The sequence below is a fragment of the Solanum verrucosum genome, unplaced genomic scaffold (assembly GCF_900185275.1).
Source record: "Solanum verrucosum unplaced genomic scaffold, falcon-dt-bn FXZP01000108.1, whole genome shotgun sequence".
Lineage (NCBI taxonomy): Eukaryota > Viridiplantae > Streptophyta > Magnoliopsida > Solanales > Solanaceae > Solanum > Solanum verrucosum.
Window position 1 is genome coordinate 607,278 of NW_026020274.1, and position 15,481 is coordinate 622,758.

Here is a 15,481-nt window from a genome sequence, read left to right on the forward strand (position 1 = left end):
AAGGAAACAACAAATCTACCCTTTGAGGATGACGACGAAGAGCAGCTTCTTGTTAGACTAATAAGCTGTAGATTTTGCTTATTTACGGATTTGCCCTTGGTCGTCATTGCTCTTCACTCTTCTATATAATAGAATATATATATATATATATATTCTTTTAACATTCTATACAAAACTTTATATCAAAGTATTGGTGAAAAGCATTTCAATATAGATACAAACAACCTATTTAAATTAGTTATTTAAATTTGAAAATAAAAAACGAAGAAACATAAGAAATAAATAATTAAAGTTGTACTTAGAATACATGATGGCTAATATTTATTTTAAGACATATTCTCTTTGTTTTACATGCCTCAAGTAAGTTAGACTAAGCTTGAAAATATTAATTTTTTTATGATTTCATCAAATATCATTGAATTGTGAAAACTTGATTTATCATTTGACCTTCATTTTGACCATACTACCATTTTAAGTTTTCACGACTTAAATTTAAAAAAGAAACAGAAAAACAATGAATAATAAGAAACTAAACTTTTGTTAGAAAAATAATGAATGTATATCATATGGTAAGAAATAATTTAAAAAATTAAACTATCTATATTTTTTCATTTATTTACAAATCCATATCTCTCTCATGGTATCCAATCATAAGTAACTAAAGGAGGCATTTGATCATTATTTTTTATATATTTTTTTTGGATTTCAACTTTGGAAAAACACATTTTGACTATGAAATTTTAAAATTTAACTCAGAATTTTTTAAAACTTGAGAAATAAAAAAAAGGTATTTCCAATCCAAATTATTGACAAAAAGCCAAAAGTAATTAGAATTTGCATTACACAACTCCAATTTTCATAAATTATTTTTCATTTTAAAATAACAATTATTTTCTTAAAGTTGTACAATGAAAGTGGCCAAATGCCTATTAAGTTTTCTGATTATGGTCATATCCATTGTGCCTTATGATATTACTAGATACAATGGAGCCCGTGCAAGCACGGGCCCAATAATTGTTATTTTATTTGTCTATTTATATGTGTGATTCATAATATTCTTAACGTAATTTTTAAAATAATATATGTTACTTTTTAACCCAATTTATGTAGTATATGTGGAATTTCGAAAGTTAATCACATTTTTCTAAATTATCAGTGTTAATTTAAATTTGAGATTGTTTGAGTTTTAAATTAAAAAATTTAGGGAAAGTGAAGCGAAAGGCGTACAGAAAAGTAATTTTAGATACTTGCAAAGAGAAGTGAAAAGTTTGTTAGGGAAAAGGCACTACACACACTTCAAATTAGATAAAGTAGTATATGAAGGTTAAATTTCAGATTAGTTTCCGTCTTTATAAATTTCTAAACTTGACCCTAAGTACCTAAAGCAAATTCCTCTCATTGTAAATTTTGAAATTTGATCCCAAGCTGCTCTAATTCATATTCATAGAGGAAGTTGAAGAAGAATGGCAAATCAGTCAATTGACCGACTGACCCTAAGCTCCTAAACATTCTCACTTCTAAATGCAAGCACGGGCACAATATCCGTTAAATTGTTAATTATTATGATTTATAATATTTTTTACATTATTTTCAAATAATATATGTTATCTATTTTTAAATACTTTAAGTTGTGATTAATAATATTCTTAACGTAATTTCAAATAATATATGTTACTCCATTTGTCCCAATTTATGTGACACATGTGAAATTTTTAGAGTTAATATGTTTTTCAAATATTGTAAGTTGTTAACTATTGTGGTTTATGGTATTCTTAATGTAAATTTTCAAATAATATATGTTATTCCGCTCGTCCTAATTGTACAGTTCACATAAAATTTCAAGAGTTAACCGAATTTGTAATATTTTAAATTTATTTTTTAGTACTATTTAAAAAGGAAAAAATTAAAATATAATGAAAGAGGATTGTATAAAAGTAGGTGGGCCAGCTTTGTGATAGGCCAATGAAGTGTGCTCTCAATAAAAGAAACTTAGTTCCTCTATTTGTAAATAGAGAAATTGACCCCAAGCTCCTTTCTATTCCCACTTATTATATATAGTAATATAATAAAATGTACTGAAGCAAACTCTCTTTGGTGTCTTGTTCTCTTTTTACTTCCTTTTTTCTTTGAAAACTACGAAGGATAAAAGATAAATACATGATTAAAAGAATAACAATTCATAATATAAATAACGAACAACCTCTTTTGTAATATGAATTTTTGAGCAACATTTTTTTTTTGTTTATTGGCTTCTAAAACATATTCTTCGAACTTGAATTTATATTTGTTCCTACAAAACTATAAAATTATAGTTTATAGTTCACATTTTATAGATACTCACATCTTTTAATAAGCTACTTTTGAAAAATGTGTATAGAGAAGAAAATGAATATTCTCACTTCTTTTGGTATGTGTGAATTTATGAGTAACCTTTTTTTGTTATTGATTTACAAAATGTGTCTTTTAGGTTGAGACTCCAATATAACACTTCCTCCTGCAAAATATAAAATTATAGTTTATAGTTCACATTTTATAGATACTAACGTCGTTTAATATGTTACTTTTGAAAAATGTATATAGAAAAGAAAATAGATATTCTCACTTCTTTTGGTATGTGTGAATTCTTTAGCAACCTTTTTAGGTTGAGACTCCAAGTAACACTTTCTCCTGCAAAATACAAAAATCATAATTCAGGGTTAATATTTCATAAAAACTCATATCTTTTAAAAAATTCCTTTTGAAAAATGCATAAATAAAAGAAGATAAATATTCTTACCATCAATTCATATAAAAGAAAATAAATTTGAGTCTCCAAGTAACACTTCCTCCTACAAATTATAAAATCATAATTCAGGGTTCACATTTCATAAACACTCACGTCTTTTAATAAATCCTTCTAAAAATGCATAAATAGAAAAAGATAGATATTCTTACCATCAATATATATAAAAGAAAATGGATAATCTCACCTTTAAAAATAGACAGTGAAATATCACCATCACCCAAAGTTGATTGAGCTTCTCAATCATTTGCAATGTTTCTTATATTTATATGTCCAAATATGATGTAACTACAAAGTATAATAACTCGTATGGTAAATGCCATTACATATAATGACTTTTCACATTTTTGTATTTATTAAATTGCAATGAAACTTACCTTTTAAATTCCATAACTATTGCATTTGATTTCTACATTTCCTTATAGAAACATAAGCAATACAAAGAAAGTAAAATAATTTTAGGAGAAGAGATAAATAATAATGGTGAAGAATATCCTAAATATGGATAGATTAAAAAGGTCCTTTTTTTTTAAGAATAAAGTTGATTAATAATTAATTAAATGATGATTACATAATGAGGTCTAATTAAAGAAAAAAAATGTTTATGTTTCAATGATGAAGAAGTCAACCAATTTTCTATAATTACTATATTAATTTTAGGAATAATATAAATATATTAACATTAATTTAATGTAATATTTTTAAATCCTAAAATAAAGAGGAAATTCCCAAAAATATAAGAAAAATGATAATTAGAAATCATGATCAAAGAAGTATGGCACATTAACCTTTTCATATCCTCCTTTATATATAGATTATATAAATGAATATGTGACAATAAATAAATAAAAATTAAGAAAACAATTTCATTAGAGAAGGAATAAGATAAGAAAATGTACTGCTACTTATTTTCAGGAATAACAACAGTTTCTTGGGTGTTTTGCCTTTTCGATATGACTAAATATGGCATCCATAATGTAGATTGTAATAATAACTAAATTAAATAATGAAATTTAAGGGCAGAATTAAATATTTGCAAATATAAAATGAGCTTCACGCATTGTTGCCTCTTCAGTTGCGATTTACTGTAACATACATATACATAAAGTAATAAAGGAATTAATGGAAGAATTTAAAGGAAAATGATTAATAGATGGTATTTCTTTAATTTAATCAATATATTAAGATGAAATTAAGAGTAAAAGGTAAAAAAAAATATGACAAAATTGATAAATACTAATGGCCTAAGAGGGATGCCACATCAGTGCTTTCAGATCCAGCTTTATATATATATGATGGGAAGAATCTACGTCAAATATTGAATTACAAAAATACCCTTTAATTATTAATTTATTTTCTTGAAATTATTTAAAATATTATTTTTTTCATTTAATATTTATTTTGGGATTCAATGAATTTTGACCGTTCGTATTATGGTAATTAACACTACTTGCAATTCAATACTCATTATTAAATTGCAAGTTATTATTAGCAAGAAAAAACCGACAATCTTTACATCTTCCACATAGTAATAGTGATGATTTTTCATAATCATAGTTACTATGATTTTTTTAATAATTAGTCAAAATGATTTTCCATTAAACATTTAATATATTTGAATTCTTTTACATATTTTATCCTTAGATTAAAGTTTTATTTCTACATTACATTTAAATGTTATAAATTTATTAATAAATTAAATATTAAATAGTAAATCATCATATTAGTATACATAAATTACCACTAACTCTTCATTGTGTAAATGTATTTAACTCCCATTAATTATATTCATTATGTTTTTAACTCTCATGTCTCAACTATAATCTCAAATGGATTAATATCATATTTATGACAACTCTTTGTGTTCCTCAATGCTATCCTAAAAATAGTGACATTTGACACAATAATGTACACACTTAAATCAATTGGAAAAAAAACATGAGAAATCTCTATGCTCTCTTCTCTTGTCTCTTTTTATTTGTTTAGTTTAATATTTTTGTTTCTTGTTTGTTGTTATTGTACAACTTTCTGTTGTTATGTTGTTATTATTTTTGGAAATTTATCATGGTTTGTTGCTTTGTATACATTAGTCTAGCATGTGGTATTTTAATATCCTCATTTGAATATTAAATTTGTGCAATAGTTAGTTATTTTTACTTTATGCACTTTTAGTCAATTTTATAGTTAAAGATATATTCTTTTTATTAGGAAGATATATGTAGTTCCTATCGAAACAATGATGAATTTTCTTCGTAAATACCAAAGATTTGAAGGGGATAAAATATGTCATTTGCAATACAAAATTTATATAAAGTATTATGGGATAAATGTGCAACACACGTGCATATATATATATATATAAAATAGAACCCTAGGCCCGCCTACGTGGAACCACCACAAACCAGTATTCCCTTTTAATTTATTTATTTCCAAAACTAGCCTTCCCCCTTTAATGAAAAGTTGTGACTTTTATGGGGGAAAATGGGACTTTTATGAAGAGATGTGATTTTTATGAAAGGTTGTGACCTTTTCGATGGGAGGCTGTGACGTTTATGAAAGCTTGTGACCTTTTCGAAGGGTTGTGATTTTTCCAAAGAGTTGTGACATTTTCCGACAAGGCACAATAAACATTTGTTCACACTACCCTTTGTTTTCTATAAATAGAGGGATTTCCTCTCATTTTAAAACAAAGAAAATTATGAACTACTTCTTCTTCTTTTGCACAATTAAATATTCGTTTACTTTGCTCCTGTTGAGTGGTTTACAGACACCATTGTTTTTGTATCAATACGTTGGTTAATAAAATTGTTCCATCCTAAGAAGATCTAATTCTTTAAACCTCAGGTATTAGAGGGGAATAATTTTCTTAAGGGGACACTGTGCATTTAGTAGAATCGATTTTTTCGTTTCTATTTCATTCTATTTTTACATATCCTGGTATGTTTTTTACAATCATTAATTTATTCTTATGATATTAATTGTTGCTTTTGAGTACATGTTTAAACTCTATTGTTTATGTTTCTACAAATAATTGTCTCCGGTTATATTGAACGCACACACATATAGTGGGTATATTCATTGTGCAGAATATAATTATTGTACTCAATTCCTAGAACTCATGTTTTGATACTCTATATAAAATTCTATAACTTACAAGTACTATATATATAAGCTTACATATTATCTATTTGTACATAGATATGAAGTTTCTCACTTATTAATTGAGGAAATTTATTATGCAAGTTCAAAAGTTATAATTGCTTTCATGTTCAAGCATAATTTCTTTTTTGAATCTGTTAACAAATTTTTTATTTTTTTCCTAATACATATATCACAATTGTATAATCTATGCAACTTAAATGTGTTCTTTTTCTTACGAAATGCCTTTGTATATATATTCTTATTTTCTTCTTTATTTTTCTTTTAATGTTGATTAAAGAACCAATGATTTATTATTTCCTGAATAATTCATTCATTAGAAGTTCTTGAGTTATGTGATAATGACAAATAATCAAATTCATGTTGGAATATTGCTAATATATTTTTAAGAACCTATTTTTTCCATTATTTTTAATGTATGGATATTAGTAAAGAATTATTTGCAAGTTCAATGCAATTATTATTTATTTCGCACGGGCAAATTACCTAGTGGACTAAATAATACTCCCTCTTGTCCCTAATTTAAATTTAAAATAAAAATAAACAAGTAATTAAAGACGGAGGGAATACTACTAATTAGGAAATTAGCGCATTTAATGGGATATGCCCCCTATCTTTTCAATTTCAAAAAAATATTTTAAATTAATAATTACTATTACTTGTAATAGTTTCTAATCAAATTTTCAAGTATGTAAATTTTAGAGAAAACAAGTAAAAAAAACCCTTTAATTTGTCCGGATAATTTACTTTAACACTTAAATTATACGGGGCTTTAAATACTTTCTTAGCATTTTTGAAGTGATTTTTTTCAACACTCTCATCACCAACCCAAATGCGCATGTAGTTTAAGTTTTGTTCGGCGCGTTAATCATCTAATTTACCTTTTAATTTTAAAAAAAATATAGATATTAAATCCATTTTATCCCCCCACAACCGTAATATCCGACCCAAGACCAATCTTCACCTTTAAAGAATCCTAATTTCTTCATTCCCTCACCACCTCAATCATCTGAAAATGGCGACCTAATTTCTTATCTTTTTCTTTGATTCGTCTTAAATCTTAGCTCTTCAAATCTAACAGTTGAATCTTTGAAGGAGTAATTTTTCTTCGAGGAAAGGTACAATCCAAACTTAATACGAGGTTTTTGTTGTAATTTTTCACCATGATGAAACCTCAAGGTGATGTACACATCCATTGCCAAACTGAAATTTAGATGTAAAAAAATATCAAGGCAAAATCCTAAACTCAAATGCTATAACCATCCAAACGAAAATTACTAACCTAGGTCACTTTAATTTTTTTTCGTCAAGAAACACCACAAATTCAAAAATTCCTTCACAAATATCCCCTCACAATAAACTGAGATTAGATTTAGTTTAGAATGACGATGGGATTTAAGATTCAGGGGATATTTGTTTAGAAATGGGTCGGGTTTTTATTTGGGAATGGATGGGTGGGTTATATATAATTTATTAAGTTATTTTTTAAAATCATTAGCTATGTGGACGAATGAAAACGTGCGTGCTTAACAACATCCAGCCTCAATTGGGTTGTGTTGGGAGGGTTGAAAAGAAATCACTTCAAAGATGTTAAAGGGGATATTTAAACGCCCGTATAGTTTAAGTGCTAAAGTAAATTGTCCTGCCAAGTTCAGGGGGATTTTATGAGTTTTTTTCAAAGAACTTATAGATTTCATGTTCAAATTATTCGTTAAAATTGAATTATTTGATTCTCAAAATTTGGATATGTTACATTAATTAAACCAGAGAAAGTACTAAATATGTATATATAATTAGGTGTTTTCATTCCACATGTGAAGATGTGAGTTCGAATCTACATAGCTTTCACTTGCATACTTTTTAAACTTCTCGGAGCCTTTTCATTTGCATCAAGAAAAGTTAGGTGTTTCATTTAAGGTTATAACTTACTAGTACTAGAAAATACTTCTTGCTAGACGAAACGAAACGCCTAACTTTTCTCGATGCAGATGGGAAGGCTTCGAGAAGTGAGGAAAAAACATAAATAACATATTTAAGAGTAAATATTAGTAATTCTAACAGATTTTCTAGTTTTCAATAAATAACATTAGATTTCTTTCAATACTTAGAAAAATTATAAATTAATTTTAAAAAAAAACAGAAAAAATGAACTAAAATTAGCAGTTAAAATAATTCCTAATGCAATTAATTAACAATACAATTTCTTAAATATATAGTTTTATAATGGACAATACATCAATCCCTCAATTTTCTCCTAATTAGTTGGTCACTATTATCCAAATATAAATATAAATGTGTAATGTTATATTTGTTGACACCCAATTTTGACCCTCCACAATATAAATTAATCATCGAGTTTCTCCAATTTCAAATGATTCAAAATTATTAGTTTTATAAAAAATAAAAATAAAATAAAAGTAAATAGAGTTTTCAAGTTATTTTAAATAATTTCGTCACTTTTTTATAATTTTTAAATATTATATATTTTTTACTTAATTTTGTATATAATTAGTATATTTTATGACATTCGAAAATCATCCCAAAAAAGATTTTATTTGTTACTTGAATATTTTATTAAATTAGTTTACTTTAAGTTGGCATATTTTTTGTTAGTTAGTAATTTATAATTAGATTAATTATTTTATTTTGTTAAGATTAAGAAGCTCGTTAATTAATTAATATCAATTTATCTTGTTTAATTACTAGCCGAATCTATCTTAGCTAAATCTAATTGGCTAAGTTTTTCTAACTCCCCTTTCAACTGACCCCACCCTTTTTTTTTTACAATTAATAACAACCCTTTAATACAACAATACAATGATCCAAACATATCCAAAACAATGCAATGCCCAACCAAACCGACCCCACCCACCCACTTATTTTCCAATTCAAAAAGCACCAAACAATATCATAATACAACAACATACACCAAATTGACCCCACCCCCTTTTCCCTTTTAATTTCAACATAGCAGCAACAATACACCAAACAACAACATATACCCGACCCCACCCCCATACTTTGCTTCTTCTTCTCCACGCGAAAATCCCAGCAAATCCAGAAAATCACACTAAATTGCGGAAATCCAGCAACCGTATCAAAAAGAGATTTTTAAAATTTGAAAATCATCCAATCTTCTCAATCGATTCCCCCCCCCCCCCCCCCCCCTAAATCTGCCCCAATCTCCCCTATAAATAGTCATTTACACTAAAGTGTTAAGGGGGGATTTTTTTTTTGGGCAAGAATTTATAGAGAAAAAAAAAAGTTTTTTTCTAGTTTGAGTTCTTTGGCAATAGTGATTTTACACTTAAAATTTTATATTTAGCTCTCTTGTTCTAAGTTTCCGAGAAGGTCGCCGCTCAGATTTTCTTGGTTTGCTATTCGTATTTGGCTTTTGTGGTGGAAGAATCGTTGTCCTCTCGAGCTCGTTGTCTCCGGTCGCTGCTCCGGAAGAGGTAATATTCTGTTGTTTTGTTCTTTGTGTATATGATGCTTTGATTCATTTATGATATTATGCTCGTTTAATATTATAGTTTGTTCAGTTTTTTTTTAGTTCATTTTAAATTGAATCAGTTTTTTTTATTTTTTATTTTTATCTTTTTTGTTTTAGTTAATTTGCTAGGTGATTTGAAATTACGTAGTCAATGCTTGTCTATTTAATTTATCTCTGTTAGCTTAAGTATTGACTAACTCAAGAAGCTCTCATTTTTGGCCCTATGTTTGTCCTACTATTCTTGAAAATGAAGTATTCAATGTTAGTCCAATCTCATGTAATATATATATATATATATATATATATATATATATATATATATATATAACCTCATATATTGTTGCTTCATGTATTTGGGTTGTGGGACAACATAAATGACTATTTTCCTCCATAGTCTTTCTTGCCAGAATATAGTTGTATGTGACCATTTTTTTTTTAGTTCACTTTTAATCTTGCTTTGCCTCACTTAGTCGATGTTATATCTTCCTACTTAGTTAAGAAGTTCATTTGATTAATTGGCTTGTTTTAATCTTAATTAACTGCTGCAATTATCTCATTTCTTTGGATATAAGCCCTTCGTCTTTTGTTTAGAAGTGCTTTTATTTTGCAATTATGTTCGTATCTCCTAAAGTGATTTATGTGTTTACTTCTATCTTGAATTGATTACTTGATTGTCGTTCGTTGGAATTTTATCTCTATTCTAATTCTTGGTTATCTTTTTTTGTTGCATAAAATCTGCCCAAGTCCTCACGGACTCAATCTTTGCATTTCGGATGAGCCATAAAGGCCCAAATTTCTTTTATCGAGTCATCCCCTATATATTCGGAAGCTGTTACAGGTCTTGAAGACCCAACATGTTGCTGAAAATTAGTTCAAAAACCCGAAATGGACGGTATACATACTGTATACAGCGTTTATACACTGATATATCGGTTCAGGACAGAAAATATGTGTCCAAAAATAAAGTTACAGGTCGGAGGCGTCAGAGCAGGCTGTATATAGTTGATATACAGTTCAATATACAAGAAAAGGGCTTAGAAACGACCTGTATACAAAAATATACGCTTGACGTATACACAAGGTCTCTAAGGGCAGACATTAAGCTGAGGCCCAAATCAGTTGCAGCAGGCCCAAGAAGGACCCAAATTCATTTCTCCTTTACTCTTAACTTATTTAATTGTGTGATTATATTTTTATTATTATTATTTAACTCTAACTTTTAAATAACTTAATTAAATTCCCCAAAAGATGAACCATATTGTTTATGTTAAGTTTATTTTTAATTAAGTTTTCCCCTTTTTTGTCAACCCTCGTACTTTTATTGAAAACTTTTACTTAATCTTCAGTTAATTTAAAATAGTTCCCATGCTTTAATTGACTAAATTGGTTTAAATTATTATTTTAAAAATGAATTAAATGAATTTTAATTAACCTAGTTTTATTAATAGTCTAATCACTTATATTTCAAGTCAAATATTTCATTTTGGATCCCTTTTCTCTATAAAATAAAATAAAATAAATGTGTCACTTATTTAACTTTTTTTTCTTTAAGTTAACCAAATATTGTAAGTTATTCTTCTTATGTTAAATCACCTTTTCTAAAAATTAGTCAAAAAATATATTTTAAGTCAAGTCGCAAGTCAACCGCATGTTAGCGGACACTTCGAATGCTTAAACCCTTCTCGAAGTGTAAATTGAACCCCGAACCCTCTTTGGTATTTCAAATGATGTTTTCTGTTTAAATCTTTGAAAAGTATAAGTTTTCTTAATTTCTTTAAAAAATTAAGTGGCGACTCTTTTCTAAGTATTTTTTTTAAAATATTTTATACTTAGAACATTTCAAAAAGTGATTTTTCTAAAGATAGTAAAATTACGGCACAAAAATATTTTGATATGAAAATTGAATTTGTTCATTATTTGTCTGATTCATTTTTTATTTGACGTGTGACAGTAAAAAAGGAACATGAATCAAGGTAAAATCCCTAAAAATGGGTAAGAGATAATTATGATTGATTCCTTATTTTTATCACCTAATAATAAAAATATAATTATAAAATTTTAATTATTTAATAAAGTAGAATTAAATTGATTTATAAATAAAAAGTGATTTGTTATAACCCGCAATTAAAATGTTATAAGTAATAATATTTTAAAAGTAGATTTAAAACCCATAATATTGCCCCTTAAATATATATGTGGGTGATTTTTCCAATATTATAAAATTATGATAAGCCCATCTTATAAAAATGATGAATTATTATAATAATTGTTTTCCAATCAAAAGGGAAAGGAAAAAGTTAGTTTCCTAATGATTCGAAACTTTTTAATTTTTCCTATATTCTAATCCGTAAAAAAATTATTTAATCATTATATTATTAAAAAAAAAAAACAATATCAATATGAACATGATTGAAAAACAAGATTAAAATTTCTCAATTGAAAATAAAAATGAAAAGTAAAAAATTAGAGTGATGCACATGCGGATTAGATCTTCTAGAAAAGAATGTGGAGAAGATTTGGAGGATTCTTTTCCTTTATGAATATATTTGGAAGATATGTATCCTCAGATTCCTAAAATGTAGAGTTACATAGTTACATTAATTATCAGTTATTAAAAAAAACTCCTATTTTTGCTTCTAAATATAGTAATTACTATAAAAATTAATAATTTAATTTAATATAAAATAATCATAATATGTTAGAACTTGTAGTTAAACTCTTATTTAATAATTACTAGGTTTGGGGCACGCGCCTTGCGCGTGTAACCCAATTTTATTGACTGCAAAATTTTAAAAAATTACATAAATATTAGTATTAAGAAACATGTTTGAGTTATAAATTATATACTAAAGAAGAAGTGCAAATTCTTAAAGTGATATTTTAATCCTATTTGGTGAACTCTCTAAAAGGAAGAAATCTTTGGTTTTCTTACTTTGATTTCTAATTTCGCCTTTAATTAGCAAAGTTACTGGACCTTGTTTCTTTTGGTATAATGTACAATCTCTTCTTTACCTATTGATTTGGCAAAAATAACATTTTTAAATACCAACACTCAAGTAGAAAGGAGTAGAGAAATAGAAACATATGTTTATATTACCTTCCAACCAACTAAAAATACCTTTGGTGTAATTATGTTTTTAGTGTCATGTGTATTTTTAATTATTTTTTTTTGTAAATTTGATTAAAACCTATAAAAGAAGAATTATAATGTGTAACTATATATATATATATGTGTGTGTGTGTGTGTGTGTGTGTGTGTGTGTGTGTGTGAGAGAGAGAGAGAGAGAGATATGTTTTAACGGTTGGAAGCTAAAAGTGAAGAAAATAAATGCATGACATATATTAAACTTGTAAATAAAAAGTTCATGTCGAATTTGTACATGTCTAAAGGTAGATGAAAGGTCTTTCCAATTAAATCTAATAGACAATTATTTTAATAAAAAATAAAATGATAAATATACTTTTAAAAGACACTTTAAAATTTTAATTTTTGACTTAGACTCTTTCCACTTTTAATAGAATGATCTTGTTGACTTATATTACTAAAATCTAAACAAAATGAAACTTAATAACTCCATTCTCATAATATTTTTAATTTACATGATTTTAATTTGAGGAATAGTTTTTAGTAGTAACAATGAAGGGTCGAAGGAATTCATAAAGAAACAACCAAAATGTCCAAAAGCAAAATTGTCATTATACCAACCATTTGAATTTTAACACTACAAAAAGCTACCGTTAATATAGAATGCTTATGTTTAAGAAAATCATTAGGCTTAGTGTCGCATAAATGTAAATGTCTTCTCATTTTTATTTGAAAATGAAATTGTCAAATCTCGTATTGTATAAATTGTAGAAGAAAAAAAAAATGAAACAAAAGGGGTGAAAATGAACAATATATGTATATGTTCGCAACACTATGTTAGATAGACGATAAAGTAACTCAATCTTTATTTAAATTACTTGTATTTAAACAAAAACATATTGCATAACTATTAAGTATTATCAAACTCATCATGTATTAATAGATGTTTTGTCAATTAAGTAACACTTAAAAAGAATAATAACGCAAAAACAAAGAAATTTTTTTCATAACAATGCAAAATGATACAGAATTACATAAAAATACGGGTTGCGTACCAAATTTATTTTGGACAACCATACCTTAACTCCAAAATGGAAAAGAAAAACTTAAAATCATAAGCTAACATAAAAAAAAAATCTAAAAGAAAATATAGGTCATATATTATACTTCTAAGCTTAACACTTGAACTATATTGTAAGAAAGCTTCTCTTTTTAATTTCAGAATGAAGCTATATGTTCTTCTCCTCAATTAGATTCTTGACGACATGTATCTATATTAATATCTAGGAAGAAGAAAAGAGAATAGTAGATGATAGAAAAGAAAAGAATATGATGATCTAGGGAGCAATTTACTGGTATTTATAGTGATATTTGACTTTTTTTTTACCTACCAAAATTTATTAATGGAGCACATTGAATCATGATACATAAATTTTTTCTTGGTTTCAAAATTCGAAGAGTCACCGAATTGAAAGAGTTTCATACATTATTTTGTCTTCTACTCTAATTGAATTTAAACTAATCAATTATTATTATAATGTCATCATGACCAAAAAATTAAAGTGTAGCTGTTGGTAATTAATTAAAATATTATTTTTTAATAAATTAATTAATTTTATTTTGATTTAGTGGAGGGGTAAAATGGTATTTCAATTTTTAACTTTTTTTGTTTCCACTTTTAGTAATATATATATATATATATATATATATATATATATATATATATATATGTGATGATGATGATTAAAGAGTTCATTTATGACTTCTAATATATACTCTTAACCAGCGGCGGACCCACTTTAGATGAAGGGGGAGGGGTACGTGCACCTATTAACTTCGAAAATTACATGTATAGTATATATATGTATATTCCTAAATACAAATAATATATTTACTTGTGCACCCTTAATCACAAAAGTTGATGTGGTGCACTAGTCGAATGCTTGACTTTTTGCATCTTCGCTAGCAAGGTGTCCCACGATTAGATTATGGTTAGTATGGTGTTGTTGTCATTTTTTTAGGGTGCGATTATATGTATTTTTTTGTTGTCATTTAAAATAAAATAAAAAATAATGCATGTAAATAAAAATTCAAGCTAGATTTGAACTAGCAACCTTAAAGTTTATAAGGTCAAAACCATCAAATCACACATTGAACTATGTTACATATTTTTTAATTTATATTTATTGATACATTTTATTTTATAATTGTTTGACAACTTTTTACCACACGTTGAACTTTGTTACACTTTCGTTTAATTTATGTTTATCGATACATCGATTTTATACTTGTTTCACAATATTTTCTAGTGAAGTGTTGATACTTCGACTAACATGCATCCACGTTTAGTGGTGTCTCCATTATCTTCAAATTCTGAATTCGCATCTATTGTTATGATTTTTCTATTTCAAAAATCCCCCAACATCTTTAAAAAAACAAATAACAAATTGGGGCTTTAAAGTGTGCAATCTTCTCCTTCCTAAAATTTTACACTTCATTATCTTTTAAAATTCAATTCCGAACCCTTGCTTTTCTCTTTTTCTCTAAAAAATAATAATTGTGGTTTGCTAAATTCGTGTCAAATAATATCTACAAAGCTTAATTGAAATTTAAAGGAAAATGAGGGTAGCTGATTTTTTTTATTTTTTTAGAGAGATCAAACTGAATTAATTGTCTATATACAACTTTTTTTCGAAACTTGGAAAAGTAATACTCCTATACTATTGTGTAGTGCCAAACAGTTCCTATTTCTACACGCATCCACTGAGTTCCACAACGCCACGAATTCAATCCCGTCCTTCTCTTCCCCTCTGCTTTCCCAATATCTTGTTTGGATTTTTCCTATAATCAAATCTCAAAACATTATAAAAACCAAAACCATAAAAAAGAAAAAAAACATTAATATCAAAATTTAAGATAAACATTTTATAAAAAAGTGGTCCATGCAGTAAAGCTTCGAAAA